Source organism: Vombatus ursinus, unplaced genomic scaffold, assembly GCF_900497805.2.
Source record: "Vombatus ursinus unplaced genomic scaffold, bare-nosed wombat genome assembly UNPS02007822.1, whole genome shotgun sequence".
NCBI classification, from domain to species: Eukaryota; Metazoa; Chordata; class Mammalia; order Diprotodontia; family Vombatidae; genus Vombatus; species Vombatus ursinus.
The window spans coordinates 80,811-96,602 of record NW_020947600.1 but is presented as its reverse complement, the minus strand read 5'-3'; the positions used below and the strand labels follow the sequence as shown (position 1 = coordinate 96,602).

The 15,792-nt window shown below is 41.1% G+C and overlaps 4 non-coding genes across 4 annotated transcripts; 1 reads left to right on the top strand and 3 right to left on the bottom strand.

Moving 5' to 3' along the window:
- Positions 1-1,833: 1,833 nt before the first annotated feature.
- TRNAT-AGU lies at positions 1,834-1,907 on the bottom strand. The gene has a single exon. It is a non-coding gene; the product is annotated as a tRNA-Thr (tRNA).
- Positions 1,908-9,403: 7,496 nt separating this feature from the next.
- Positions 9,404-9,478, top strand: TRNAT-CGU. Its single transcript has one exon. It is a non-coding gene; the product is annotated as a tRNA-Thr (tRNA).
- Positions 9,479-13,944: 4,466 nt separating this feature from the next.
- On the bottom strand, positions 13,945-14,017 carry TRNAA-AGC. The gene has a single exon. It is a non-coding gene; the product is annotated as a tRNA-Ala (tRNA).
- Positions 14,018-14,810: 793 nt separating this feature from the next.
- Positions 14,811-14,883, bottom strand: TRNAA-AGC. The gene has a single exon. It is a non-coding gene; the product is annotated as a tRNA-Ala (tRNA).
- Positions 14,884-15,792: the final 909 nt, after the last annotated feature.

Sequence of the window (15,792 nt, the reverse complement as noted above, 5' to 3'; positions counted from 1 at the left end):
CCAGGGCATGGCTAGGCTGACTTCTACAAATCCACTCCCATGGTTGCTCCATGAGGTATATGAATCAGGAAAACAACGTACACAATGACAACAATATTGTAAAAGAAAATGAATTTGAAGAGCTTCAGAACTCTGCTCTACACAGAAAATAATCATTACTTTAGAAGACTGGTGATGAAGCATGCATCTTGGCAGAGAAATGGTGCACTAAAGGTACAGAGTAAGAAATAATTTCATGCATGGCCAATTTGTTTTATGTGACTGTACTTACTTGTTACAAGGCAAGCTTGGTGGGTGCAGGGTTGGGGAGAGAGGAATTAGTAATAGTGATAGAGATACAAAATAAAGGAATTAAAGAGCATCCATAAAATATTCAAAAGAAAACAAGAAAACAAAAAAGGAAAACAGGAAGGGACACAGACAGCACAGTTTTATTACTGTATTTTAAATTTTAACACATACTTTGAAAACTTTATGTAACAGAAGTCAGGCATGCATGTAGTCCTCTTTTGTTGTTTTTTTCTCATAAAAAGAAACCTTTGGGAAGTTTGTATTTCCAATGTATTAGAATGCTTGTGTTTGTTGATTGTTAAATTCATAATTATATATAATGATAATATATAACATGATCTTGTATTGTATGCATATTTTTTCTGAATTTCACCAAATATTACATTTGATTATATATAACAATCTATAACATATAATACTTGGGAATTTAATACATTATATATGGTATATACAATTACAAACACACACATACACATACATATGTGTATACACATATATGTATATGTATATGTATATGTATATATATATATATATATATAATTGCTGTGGACCTGGCCTTAATTATTTCACCCCTATTGAACTCTACCTGGTCCTCAAGGTTCAACTCAAGTATTAATAGCTAACATTTGTTTATATAGCAATGTAAGGTTTGCAAATTGTTTTACATGAGCTTTCTCATTTGATCCTCACAATCACACTGCGAGGTAGGTACCACTTTAAAGATGAGGAAAACCAAGTCACTTTCATTAGCCTGTGACACATTTCCTGGGTTTGTAGGATACAATTCATTTGAACAAGTATATGTTAAGCACCTATTATGGGTAAGGCTCTATACTAGACACTGATTAAAGAATGTCCCTGCCTCTAGACAAAGTCAAGACTGTCCAGTATGGGGGGAGATAGATAAGATACTGCTATATTTAATGCACACAAGAAGTCAGATCTGGGTCCCTGAAAATATATGGTCTCTGCGATCATTTATGAAGCAGGCTTCAATTTGGGAAACCTAGAATGGTTTCCTTCTGCCGCCTAGCGGGCAATAGAAGAATAACACCTCTGTGCCCTAAATTCTCTACAATCCTGCCTCGTGGTTACAATCCGTGGCCCACGTAGCACGGTTATGAGCTCATGGAGCATCTTATGTGCTCGTAGCTTGTTTTTCTTTTATTTGATAGAGAGCCAAGAAAGAAAGTGCTCCTTCTCGCCGATCCCAAGTGCCCAAAGGTTAAAGCAGAAAGGCAGAAAGTTGTAGCCCTGTGAGGGTGCCCCATCCTCCCTGATTCAAAGGAGTCACAGTCTTAGAGTTGGAAGAATCTTCAGAGGCAACCTTGAGTTCCAGCATGCCTGGGAGTGTAAATTGTTCTTCCGAGAGCACTGAAGGAATTAAATTGTTGTCCATACTGGTTTATAATTCGGATTCAAGTTGTACCATTCTGTGGTGGACCCCCAGGGTTTGCCAGCCGTGAGGAAAGCATGAAATTCTAAGGGATGAAGCATCACCCGAAGGGAACACAATTTGAGTAGGCGGAGTTTTGAAAATAAAGGCCCCGCTGGGATTCGAACCCAGGATCTCCTGTTTACTAGACAGGCGCTTTAACCAACTAAGCCACGGAGCCCGAGTGGTGAAGGTTGTTGAGTCTACTTAGAAAGGTGTGTAGCTTGTTTCTGTCAGGGTTTAAGAGCAAGTTAGGGGAAAGATTTTGTAGGTTTCCAGTATCGAAATATCGCTCCTTCACAGTCTCACGTTCTCTGGGATACGTTGAAAATACAACTTAGAACTTAGCCTCGACACAAGAGGAGTTGAATGTGATTTCTTCCTCATCCCTTCCAGAGTGTCCAGCCGACCCAGAGTCACAGATTTAGATAATCTTAGAGGTGTAAGGTCCCTCAGAAGCAGTCCAGTGCAACTCATGTCTCTCCAACTTCCTGGACCAGTGACAATCCAGCCTCCATTTAATAAACATTGTTTAACTTAAATGAACCAAATCTCCAGGGATAGAGAATTTAAAATCTCTCTGAATATCCCAGAGCATGACAACATCTGGTTCTTTACAGTTCTTAATCTAATGGGCTAATTCAGACAGGGTAGCAGTGGAGAAAGGGGAAAGCCAGAAATGTCGGAGATATCAAACCAAAAGGAGCCAATTAAACTTTTTTTTAAATTTTTAATTAATTTAATTTTTAATTTTACAATGTGTATAATGTCTTTCCTAGGATTGTAGATTTAGAACTGGAGAGGAGCTCAAAGGTTATCCACTCCCATCCCCTCATTTGCTAGATGAAGAACCTAAATATTAGATAGGTGAATCGATTTGTTCAGACTAAAGAAGATATTAAGTAGCAGAGCTGGGACATGAGCATGTTGTTGGTAATGAAAAATGGAGAAAAGACGTCAACTGTTGTTTAGAAGTTTATACAGAGGTGTAACCAGTAACAGAGTACAAGAGCTAAAAATGATGGTAGTCAACAAACACTTGACTGACTGGCGGAGGAAAGAGAGATTGGTCACCAGACAGCACCAGTTTAGAATAGAAATTCTTTTGCATCATCTTACAGAAAAGAATTGTGCAAGATTATGATCAGCATTACCTAATGAATTAAAGAGAAACAATGGAAGGTAAAATCATTTTGTTTATCTGTGACCATCTATCTCACCCAGGCTGGAAGTGCAGTGACCCCAATACTGATCAGCGGAGAAGGTTTAACTTGCCCTATTATTTTTTATTTTTTAAACCTGGGCTGATTCACCCCTCAAAGTAAGCTGGGGTTTTTATACTTCTGTGATTCACCATACTGATATCAAACTTCAGGATTCTAGCACTCAAGCAATCCACCAGAGTCAGCCTCCAGAGTAGCAGAGACTAAAGGTGTGTGCCAACATACTCAGCACAAAATCAGTTTAAAGAAAGCTTGGGGAGCGATCTAACTAAGCAAAGTCACCCCAAGGGAATTTTAATAAAAAATGCTAGAGGGGCAGCTAGGTGGTACAGTGGATAGAGCACCACCAATCCTGGAGTCAGGAGAGCCTGAGTTCAAATCGGACCTCAGATACTTACTAGCTAGCTGTGTGACCCTGGGCAAGTCACTTAACCCTCATTGCCTCCAAGAGAAAAAAGGGGGAAAATAACGCAAGGAAAACAACCAAGAGTAGAGTTTATAAACTTTTTTTTTTTACCATCAAATACAGTAGAGCTGCCATACTTGGGCTAACAGCACAATCCAAAATGTCTTTTTAGAGATGCTAAAAGTGGCATGGAAGAGAACAAAGCTGGGAAAAGCAGTTGGATTATACCAAATGAAAGGGGGGGTGGGGGAGGATTTGTACTGGGGGCAAAACAATTGTGAGGGCATTGAATTATAGTTACATAGGGATATGTATGGATAACAAAATTATGGGGAAATACTTGGATCTTATTAATACCAAAAGAAAAAATTAATCTGAGGGAGCCTATATTATCTACTATCTAAAATTTACATGCGAATTATTTCTACATGTGTAGTTGGAAGAACTCTACCAACATTCCCCTCACATGTAAAATAGGTACATTCATTTCCATAAAATTTATTGAAACCAGCCTAGAGACTCCATTGGGTCAAAAGACTAAAGGCTCAGTCCATTGATGTAGCTTTCTGGTTGCATAAGTGCAAAGAAGCCATGAGAAGTTCCAGTTTCTCCTTCAGTTTTTTGCCCATCATGGGCAACACAGAGTCAAGGAAGTTATGTTCAGCCTAATCAGAGCTATATCTTCACTGCCTTTTTCCCAGTATGGCTAAATAAACTTCCTTTGGTTAACTGCTAAATATCCCACCAGTATTTCACTTACTTCGTGTGTGATGTACTATCGCAAACTGGCCTACTATAAAATTATCAACCTAACAATAATAATAATAGCCAGAATTTACTTAACACTTTTTCAAAGTGCTTTACAAATACTCTTATTTTAATTTTGCAACAATTCTGGGATGTAGGAGTTATTAGTAACCCCATTTTACAGATGAGGATACTGAGGCAGAAAGTGGGTAAGTGAACTGCCCAGGATCACATAGCTAGTAAGTGTCCAAGGCCAAACTTGAATGCAAGTCTTCCTGACTTCAGGTCCAGTACTGTTTTCACTGCAGGACTCCTTGCTACCATGCGTAGAGGGCATCCAGAACAAAGGTATTAGCTTTCACAATCAATATTTCACAATAAACCTAATATTTACCATCACAAATTTGGCTGAAAGATGTAGAGCAGAGGTGTAAAATACCACACCTCTGAGCTGGCCCACATTCCCTAGTTCTGCTAGAACCAGATTAAAATGTAATTGGGAAATGTTTAATAAAATAACACAAAACATAAAATTAATAGGTGGTTTCTTAAGTCAATATGCAGCCTATAGGGATCCTTATGTATGATTTAGTGGTTCCCCATTTTTATTTGAAAATTTGAACAATTGAAAATTAAAGTAAACTGACACACAGTTCCCAGCATTATCAATTTTTTAGAACAGCTCAAATCTACTAACAAAATGGGTCAGTGACTAACTACCTCAGTAACACTAAATACCCAAGTGAGGTATTTTCTATCAATTAACAAGATGACACAGCAAAATTTCAAGCTACATAGATATGTCTTCTGATTGTCTATTTGTGACATAGTCAGAATAGAGATTAAATCATTTGGATCACCCCTTCTGAAACCTCTTTATCCACAGTAAAGTCTTGTGATCAGACTTACAAGACAGAGGTTCCCAGGCAATGGGAGCAGTTGTCTGGTGATGGGAGTTACTACAATATTTTAAATTAATAAGATTTGACCTTTAGGTTAACCAGTTTTCTCTGAAAAGGGAAAGATGGGTGGAGTTACAAAGGTGGAGGTGGGTGAAGTTTACAAGGGGGAAGAGGCAGGAAAGAGAATATTAAACCTAGCTTGATTAAGTCTTAGCAAAATAGAATTAAAATCAATTTTCGGTTTTACAACACCAGCCATGTAGAGAATGCAAAGTCCCACTGTGCTTATGGTTTTGAGTATTTTTTTAAATTGTTTTGGTAGAGCAAAGCACTTTCTTAAAGGCTGTCTTCCAACAAGGTCACTCCCCTCTATATAACATAATTATTTTATATACTTTGAAAGGGAAAACCTGGTTCAGAGAGAAATATGACCATCAAATGCATCCACCACTACAACAAGAAATCTAGCACAAATTCCAAATTTAAGAGAGATTTCCTAAATAGATTATGAGGTCCTCCAAATGCTCCTGTTTGTAGTTGACATGCTAGTTCCCCCAAGCTCTAGGACATTACAAATCCTTACAGAAGAGATCCATAATCATTCAGAAGTCTTTGTCCCAATCATCCAAACAACAGAAACACGTAGAAGAATGTCTATTGCCCAGGTCAGGAAATGCAATTAGAGGGACAACCTCATCAATATATATGTTGGGGACAGATAAATGGACAAGTTGAATCCAAGATTAAACAAGAACAGAGTGGTTTCATTTACCTTCAGGAAATTGCAAAGTTCCTTTAATGATCCCAACCTTCTTCCAGAAGTGAAAGTCCATTAGTTTGTAACACCAATATTCTGCCATTTTCGTTAAATGGCTGCAAGACATGGAATTTAATAGATTCTGAAGAGATTGTGTGCAGTCTTGGGGAGGGAGGCAGGGAGGGAAGGGGAGAAAAATTTAAAACTCAAAAGCTTATGGAAGTGATTGTTGATAAATTAAAATAAATTAATTTTTAAAAAAAGAATGAAATTTTGAAGAAAGAAAGGAAAATAATTCCAGCAAAGAGGGAAAAAAATGGGATTTCTTTGAAAAGAATGATGTATGTGCATAGAGAATTCTCCTATTTCAAAGACCTTTCATAACCAACCCCCCTGCTAACTTTCAAATCTTACAATTAATTCTTCAACATACTATTTGCTTTTTTTCTTCCATTTTGTTTTGTTTCTTCTTTCTTGTGGTTCCTCCTATTAGTTCTAAGTCTTCTTTACAACATGACTAATGTGAAAATATGTTTAATAGGAATGTCTATGTAGAGCCTATATCAGATTGCACGCTGTCTTGGGGAAGGGGGACAGGAGGGAGGGGGAGAAAATTCAAAACTGAAAAGCTTATGGAAGTGAATGTTAAAAACTAAAAATAAATTAATACAAAATTTTTAAAAGAAACAAAAAAATAGATTCTGAAGAGCTAAAATGATTATCATACATAGTAATGGAGAGCAGCATATAGAGAGTGAGCAGCAATAAAAATAAAAAAAGAAATAAGTGGCCATATGATCTAGTAAACATGAAACCCCGAAGAGACTTCTAGGCAGTTGTGGCAGGTTTTTAACCATAACAAACTAAATCCAAAGTGTTAAGGATTGGTCAGGGGAGCTCCCTGGTCATCTTAACAAGATTGGGGCAGAGGAGCAGTTGTTTTTGACTTTGCCTCTCTCTATTGAGGGCGAGAACATGAGTATCGACAACCTTAAATTTGAGTCAGAATACTTGGGTTGTCACCCCAGCTCTACCACTTGTTTGCTGAGTGGGCCAAGGTGCGTCAGTTTTCCTCTGTGGGCTTTGATTTTATCATTCCAAAATGAGGGAGTTGGATTAGATGATCTCTAGGCACTCTCCCAGCCCTATACCCTATGATTCCATCTGGCTTCTGTTCTCTATCCCAAATCTCCTGTCTGTTCACCATCATCTTTGAACAATCTAGGTTAGCCACGTATTTCCTAAAATGTGGCAGCCATTACTAAATGCAATACCTCAGATGCAGAGGGACTGTGACAGAGTAGAGTAAAATGACCACATGGATTGCTCTGGACACTATGATTCCCTAACCACCTGGGGGAGCTTTTGAGCAATTTTAGGCACTGGAACCGCAGCTAGGCTACAAGTAACTCATTTGAAGCCTTCTCTATTAGGCAAGACTGCTGCATGGGTGGCAACCTCACTCCCTCCTTCCTGCTCCTCCCCCCATTAGAATTTGGGGTCCAGGAAACCTGCAAAACTGAGGAGCTTCCCAAACCTCTCACATTAAAAATGATAGCTCACTTCTAGCCTGACATTCTGCGTCTGATCTCCCCCCACCCCCAAAAGGAACAGATCTCTTAGGGCAGAGATGTGGAACCTGTGGCCTCAAGACCACATGTAGACTTCTAGGTCTTTGGGTGCAGCCTTTTGACTGAGTCCAAGTTTCATAGAACAAAACCTTTTATTAAGGGGATTTGTTCTGTGAAGTTTGGATTCAGTCAATGGGCTGCACTTGAGAATCTAGAGGGTCATATATGGCCTCAAGACCAAAGGTTCCCCACCCCTGACCTAGGGATATCTGTCTAAATTTGGTCCCAGATATTTCTGGGAGGTTAGTGAAGATCCAGCACCAGTCTCCCCACTTTAATTTTCTCTGCTCCAACCCCTAGTGGAGCTCAATTGTATAAAATGTCTCTCCTCCTTTGAAGGAAAATTCCCCTTCTCTATTATATATGTATTTGTGAACGTTAAGTAAGGTACAACAAACTGCTTAGGGTCTCTTTGACTGACAGGTTTTGTTGTATTTTAAAGACTTCAAAACAAAAGAGAAGACTTAGGAAAAGATGGAAACTTGCAGAGTTTTCCCACTTCCCCTGTCCTCAAGCCTGGAAGAGTTGGGAGGAAACAAGACTTCAAGTGAGTAAATAACTCAACAAGCATATTCAATTTCCTCCTGGAGAGAGAGAAAGGGAGGGGAAATGGTTGTCATTCTCTCTCCCCATAACTTGATTAAGTACTGCAGATCTCTCTCATTCTGTAAGTCATGCACAGATAGTCCCCATAATTTCTGAGCAATAGAAAGATAATTTAGACAAATTTATGGAGGGTAGATGAAGAAGATGAAGTAGCTGAAGAGAAGTAATGATGGGAAGTAATGAAGCCAATCAGGAATTATTACAGCTGTCCAGGTTATTATGCCATCTTTCTCCAAAGACAATCAATTGCATTCAATACAAGATGGGGGAAGGCATGGTTAAAAATTCATGTAAAAATGAGGTCTTAGTGGAGTTCAAGATCAGTGGAGTCCCCACTGATGTGTTGACAATGCAGCCAGAGAAAAGATCATTGCACACCGTAGGGTGCAATAGTAATCTCCTCTGGTGTCTTTACCTATTAAATGGTTCATTTATTTCTGGCTGCCACGTTTTAGGAAATATGTTGATTCAAAGGTCCAAGGTGGGGCAGAGATGGTGAGGGGACATGAAACAATGCCAGAAGATGACCTGCCAAACGGGATATTCTGCCAGGAGAAGGCTTAAAGGAAAGCAAAGAATGTAGAACTGGAAGAGGTATTAAAGGTCAAGGCGTCTAAAATTCTCATTTTAATATTTGAAACCCAGGCTTACAGAAGAGCAAGCAGGTGGCCTGGCAGAGATATAAACCCATATCCTTTGACTAAGAATTTTGTGCTCTTTCTGACTCATCTGCCTCTCCTTGACAGCTGTTTTCCGGTATTTGTAGGGCTATAAAATGAAAGGGCGACAAGACTTGGCCCCGGGGATGGGAAATTTTGGTAAGCATTCTCCCCAAGTAGAATGAGCTGCATGGATAGATGTTAAGTCCCTCAGTCCAGAGAGAACTGAAATTTATCACTGCTGGAAAGTCATCTCGGTTTGAAAGTCATCTAGGTTTAAAGGTCATCTAATCCAGACCCTTCATTGTACAGAAAAGGACATCGAGGACCAGGGAGTCTAAGTAAACAGCTCAAGGTCTCTTTGAGGGTAAAACAGTGTTTCAAACCTCAGCAACTAACATGTGCAAACCGAAGCCGCCCGAGCGCTTGCCGGGGTAGCTGAATAAAGAACCAGACAGTACTGGCTCTGACGTCCTTTCCAGTCTCGAGACTGTCCATTTACGGAGAGGACGAAAAGGAGGAATGGAATCCGTAAGAGATAATTTACTTCCTTCTGGGTCTGACATAATATATTTATGCAAGCTTCCAGCACAATGGGGAGGGAGTGGGAAAATGAGGTAGGAATGATTCAGAAGGAAAAGACGAGAAAGGTCCCCCCGCTGGCTTCTCTAACTTGGGCGCAAACAGAAAGGCTGCTTTCATCCACACTCCCTCTCTTTTATAGATCCAAAATAATTTAGGTACGAGGCTCCGTGGCTTAGTTGGTAAAAGCGCCTGTCTCGTAAACAGGAGATCTCTGGGTTCGAATCCCAGTGGGGCCTTTTTTCCCCCCCAATACTCACGCCTGCTTTGACTCAGACACACACACGCACAGAGAGGGAGAGAGAGAAATAGAGAGTTTTGGTTTCCATTTTGACTGGAATATAAAATGTGTAAAAAGGAATAAAATAAATAAGTCAGGGAAGGTAAGTTGGCTCCAGACTATTGAAGGATTGAATGCCCTTCAAAGAAGTGTAAAATTTACTCACTAAACAATGGGAAGCTATAGAAAAATTTGAAGCAAAGGCAAAATAAATCCATATCCATAGGTTCTATGACTGAACAAGTTGTTGTATATGATTGTGATAGAAATACTGTTGTGCTGTAAGAAATGAAGAGCAGGATACTCTCAGAAAAACCTGAAAAGATTTATGAGAACTGATACAAAGTGAAGCGAGCAGAACCAGGAGAACGTTGTATACAGTAACCACAACATTGTGGGATGAAGAACTGTGAATGACTTAACTATTTATTCTCAGCAATACAATGATCCAAGACAATCCCAAAGGACTCAAGAAACACGCACATCTGCCTCCAGAGAAAGAACTGATATTGTCTGAATACAGACCAAAGCTTGCTTTATTTCTTTCTTTCTTCCTTCTTTCCTTCCTTTCTCCTTTCTTTCTTTCCTTCTTTCTTCCTTCCTTTTTTTCTCGGACAAAATGACTAATACGGAAACCATTTTCCATGATTTTCTATGAGTATTGTGAGACATCTGTTATACTTGAAGAGGCCTAGAAAGCTTTGCTCCAGGCCTTGATTTCCCAACTTCTTCCATATCACCTTCCTGTCCTGCCCCATTCCAACCACTGCTGCAGTCTAAGTTCAGCTCACACTCTCTAAACTCTGCTGTCTCCTTCCCCTCAATGACCTGTTGTCTAGGATAATACCACACTTGGTCTTTCCTTCCCTTTTCTCTTGGGACCTAAGTTTCTATATGAAGGAGGTGGTAGGTCTGGACTGAGCTTGGACTGATTTGTATGGTCTTTAAGGTCATTCACTTCAATTTCCAGTTAATCTTAACCTATCTAAAAAAGGTCATTATCTACCTGTGTACTGGAGTGCTCGCGTGCATGCGCACACATGCACACACACACTCACACACACACACACACACACATACACACACACACATTCTTTTCTTGCTTGCTTGAGAGTTTCCCTTTGGTGACTGCTCAGGATTTGGAATCCCAGAAATTTTAGGAAAGACAAAGCAAAAGAGACCTTCCTCAGGCCCAGAATCACATTGGTGCTAGTAAAACAGACCTGGGGGCATGCCTCTGACCTACTCCAGGAGGTGTAGATAGTATGAGATGATAATAATGAGGGTGTCCCATTGTGACAAGTTGTCTCATTGTGAAAGTAGACCTCCATGGGCCCCAAGGGACTAAACTTGAAGAGGTTGTTATTCAGTCATGAATCTCTCTTCGTGATCCCATTTGGGGTTTTCTTGGCAAAGATATTGGAATGGTTTTGCCATTTCCTTTTCCTGATCATTTTACAAATTGAGGCAAACAAGAGTAAGTGACCTGCCCAGGGTCACGCAGCTTGAAAGCGTCTGAGGGCAGATTTGAGCTCAGGATGATGAGTCTTCCTAAATTCAGGCCCAGTGCTCTATTGACAGAGCCACCAATTGTGGGGGGAGAGAGAAAAAGGGGGAGAGAAGAGCTGAAGATGAAGAAATCACAGCAGAACCTTCTGGGACACATATCAAAGCCCTTTGGAAAAATGTTAAACTCTTAAAAATAGTCATCAAGACAATCAGATCAGGAAATTTCGGAGGACAATTGGGAAAACTACCCTCCACTTTGCATGCCCCCATTCACACATTCAAGACATCAGATCAAAACTCCCATCCTTTTCCCCTTGGCCTGAGTCAACTGGGTTGCTCTGTTCTATCTCTTTCTCTCTCTCACTTGGTATTTATCTCTTCTTTCCCAGGGTGCTCCACTTGTGCCAGGCCTAACTATTTGCTTCTCTTTTCAACATCTTTGGCACTTTCAGAAAGAATCTGTGCCCTCCTAGTTCTTCAGATAGTAGATGGTGTCCCATTACACAGGACCTCTGGACAGGAAGTCCCACATCTCTGAGCAGCTGAAAGAAGAAAACCCATTATCACATGCCCTATCCTCATAATAACCAAACACATTTTGTGGAAAATTCACTTGCTTCTGCACCAGACATCTCTGCCTTTCCCATGTAAAATTTCCTCATACACACAAGGGATACCTGCCTACCTTTAGGTGATCAGGTGGTCAAGTGGTCAAGGAGTGATAGTGAATCCATTGTGTTCTGCATACGTGGTTGTTGTTCAGCTTCTTATCAACCCCAAGGCACCCCCAAGCTCAAATGCAGAATTAATAATCCTTTGTAGCTGGGAAGGACCTCAGAGAAAGTGGGAGTCATCAGCTGGACTCAGATCTCATGTCACTTTTTCCTAGAACATGGAGAGAGGGGCATGGCTGGCCAATGCCCACCATTAACTCTACATTGGAAAGAAATCAAAATTAGAGGATGCCAGTATCAGTCCTGCTACCTCTAACATGCTAAGCAAGCATTCTACCATCTAAACTAATGGCTCCAAACCAAATAACTGGCTCACAAACTACTCTGAACAGCCTTTAGAAGGCTACATACCTCTAATGTTTGGGGGGCTGCCTGCCTCTGAGAACCTAAGACCAAAGGAGGATTCCTCAGATTACAGTGGGTGGATAAGGCCAGAGACAGGAGGGAAAGATGGGAGGAAAGCTTCTGAGGACAAATACAAACACAGAGCAAAGGCAAACTTGAAAAGAAAGACAAGTAGGGCAGTCTCTTCCACTCCCACCTCCCTTTTTTCCCCACTCCCACTTTTTAGTACTCTTACTCAGGTAACCATGGCCTCCCTCCTATTAATGGTTGGACAAACCCAGCAGCATGAAATGCAAGGCCCTTCCTGGGGTCTGAAACAACAATACTGGCAAGAGGTCCCCAGCTCAAACTAGACATATTCAGACTTACTTTGTGCAGACTTTCTTTGGCCAAAGAACAATCCTCATTTCTGCTGTAAAATTCTATTATACTCTGCTCATGCGAGGCACAGTGTAATGGATACATTACTCACTAATGCTGAGAGAGGACATTTGTTCCTGGCTAGGATCCAGTGGAATGTAAGCTGATTATGGACAGAGACTATTTTGGTCTTTGTATCTTCAAGGGCTAGCCTAGGAATTTGTCCAAAGTAGGTGCTTCTTAAATGCTTCTTGGCTTTCATGGCATCAGATCAGTGGGATCCTGTAAGGCCTCAGTCCAAGATGGTAGAAGGGGAGGCCTGCACTGGTCCTGTCCCAGGTTGCTGGATCCCAAGGTAAGACTGGAGGGGAGAGGAAGAAGAAAAGGAGTCCAAGTGGAATTCTAAATCAGGACCTCCTGCTTAGGAGCTGAGAGTTTTAGCAACAAGATTTGGACCAGGTACTGGGAGCAAATTCAAGGGACCAGGGAAGGAGGCTGACCTTCCCTTTCCAATTGCTTTTGGGTAACTTTTAGGGGGAGGAATTCCTCAGAGGAAAGAGAGCAAAGGTTGGTGACAAAAATCAGAATTCTCCCTAGGAACAGCCTCAGTGGGCCTGGTGCCCAACCCCTTTCCAAGTGCTGGCTCCCAACTATCCTGCTACCTGTCCTAAGAAGCTGTGAGCAGTCAGTCACATTTCCCTAATTGAACCTTCTGAGCACTGGGACTGAGCCCAGTTTGTTCAGTCAAGCACAGAATGTGGCTATGAATAGCTTATACTATTTATTGGACTTTATTTTTGAGTTCCTTGGGATATGTATGCTGGATTGTTGAAAGCCATTCTGGTGTGGCAAAGATTTGGGCAGGTTCTGTCATTCTGGGAAGGCTTCATCTCTGCTTTTGGATTTTTGAGTCTTGTCCTCCAATTATTTTCCTATTTCTTTCTTGGGGCTTTTCTCTTTACCTCTTGCTTACCAGAGAGAAGAACAGAGAGGTGAGAGTCCCATAGCTTTGGGTGGGGAGGATTTCAGGGCATCTAAAAATATGGATAAGGATGTCTCACTCCTTTCATGGCCTTAAAGTTTTAGTTATCATAGAAATATTGCCGCCCCAGCCCCCCAAAGAAAAGAAACTATCTCAAGAAGGAAGATAATAGTGCTGCCTATAAGAAAAAGGATTTGGGGACCAGTAATTGAATCTCAACAGCAAAGATGTGGAAACCAACTAGTGAATTGTAAATGTTCATTCTAGTACTGGCCCAACTATCTATTTCAATAAACATGCATAGGAGAGTTATCCAACATTTTATTTTAGTTGTGATTGTCTTATATGGTTCCCGTGGAATGATGGTATAGGCATAGTAGGGTCACTATAATGAAGGGAAAGGTGTTCTCTGCCCTGGGATGTGGAGTCTGATTATATTCCACTCTCTGGTTAACAAATCACTCACACTTCTACACCAGAAGGGAATCACAAAACTGGAGGATGCGGGCATCGATCCTGCTACCTCTCGCATGCTAAGCGAGCGCTCTACCATTTGAGCTAATCCCCCACCTGACAAAGGCTCCCAAAAGGTATGTCTTCTCCTAATACTTGTGAAGTAGGTGGGGGAAACATGGTTGTAGTGTATAAGAGGTAAATCTTTCCAAGGCAAAAAAAAAAAAAAGAAAAAAGAAAAAAGAAAAGCAGAAGCCTGGGGAGGAACAAACTAATGTTGGGCCTGATCTTTGAGGCTTGTCCTCCAATAATTTTCCCCTTTCTTTCTCAGGGCCTTTCTCTTTGCCCCTAACCAACAAGAGAAACAGAATAGAGGCAGAGAGCTGAGAGTCACCATGGATTTGGGTGGGGAGGATTTCAATGTGTCTTACAATATGGTATAAGGATGTCTTGTCTCCTTCTTGGCCTTAAAGTTTTAGTCATCATAAAAACACCACCTACCCCCCCCCATCCACCCCCCCCCAAAAAAGAAACTATCACAAAACACAATAGTGATACAGAAAAGTAAAAAGATTTGGGACAAATAATTGAATCTCAACAGCAAAGACAGAAACAAACCAGTGAACTATCAAAGTTCATTAGAGTACTGGCCCAGCTAAGCTATTTCAATGGGCAAGGAGTGTGTTGTATGTATTTTCTCTCTGAAGTTTGACCATCTTACACAGTTCTCGGCAAAGAGTTCCAGCAGGATGATTGGGGCAAAGTGACCTACTTCTTGAGGAATCAGGCATTCTGTCAAGTCCTGACTGGCACTGCTACTGTGTGAATGAAGGGGAAGGTGCTCTAGAAACTAAAGTCTCGGCCCAGTAGGAGAGCTACTCACTGCCAAGTGTGAAAGAAATCAAAACTGGAGGATGCGGGCATCGATCCCACTACCTCTCGCATGCTAAGCGAGCACTCTACCATTTGAGCTAATCCCCCTACCCGACTGAAATACTTCAAACTCTATGTCAATAGGTTCATAGATGGCAACTTCGCCAGTATCTGCAAGTGGAGAAGGGGGAAGTAGAGAAGTAAGGTTGTGTTTCATAAAAGGTAAGCCTTCCTGAGAGAAACCCAAACAAGAACAGGAGTTTGGGGAGAAAAAGCCCAGTGATGGGCCTTCACCCAAGTCAGAGAAGAACAGAGGACAAATTAGAAAGCTTAGTTATACTCTGAAGACAGTGGAGGAAGGAGGCCAAGTAGGGTAAGGGCTCCAGGTTCCCATTACCCTAATCTCCAGGCAACTGAATAGATCTTGGCAAAGGCCTGTTTCTAGGGATTTTTCCTCAAACTTCAGACACATCTCTGGGTCTATTTCTGGGGTGGTAATAACATTAAGGCTAGCCTGCCCCACTTTCTCTGATGCCCTGCTTTCTTAAGACTCTGCTCTCTCCCTGCACATCACTGAAGGGGAATTTCACTTGGGGGCTCTGCCTCTTCTCCATGCCCCCACCACTACTGTTCTGGGTTTAGAATCAGAAACTTAAGGAAAACAGAAGAGTTCCTCTGAGGCAGATCTCTAGTAATAATTCCCAGAATTTGAACAACTGTGGTAGTGACAGTGTAGGCCTACTCCAGTACCTGCAGGGTTCTCTATCAGCCCTTAAGGTGAATCAAACTTTGGCACCTTGTGTCAAAATGTTTGGGGGCACCTTTATACAACCCTGAAGCATGTAAGGAACATGATAAAGTGTCTTATAGGGAAGAAAGGAGAAATTGAGGGTGAAGAAAGGAAAGGGAGCTGTGTGACCCTGGGCAAGTCACTTAACCCCAACTGCCTAAGCAAAAAAAAAAAAAAAAGAAAGAAAGAAAAGAAAGGAAAGGGAAATCCTCTGGGACAGAGCTCTT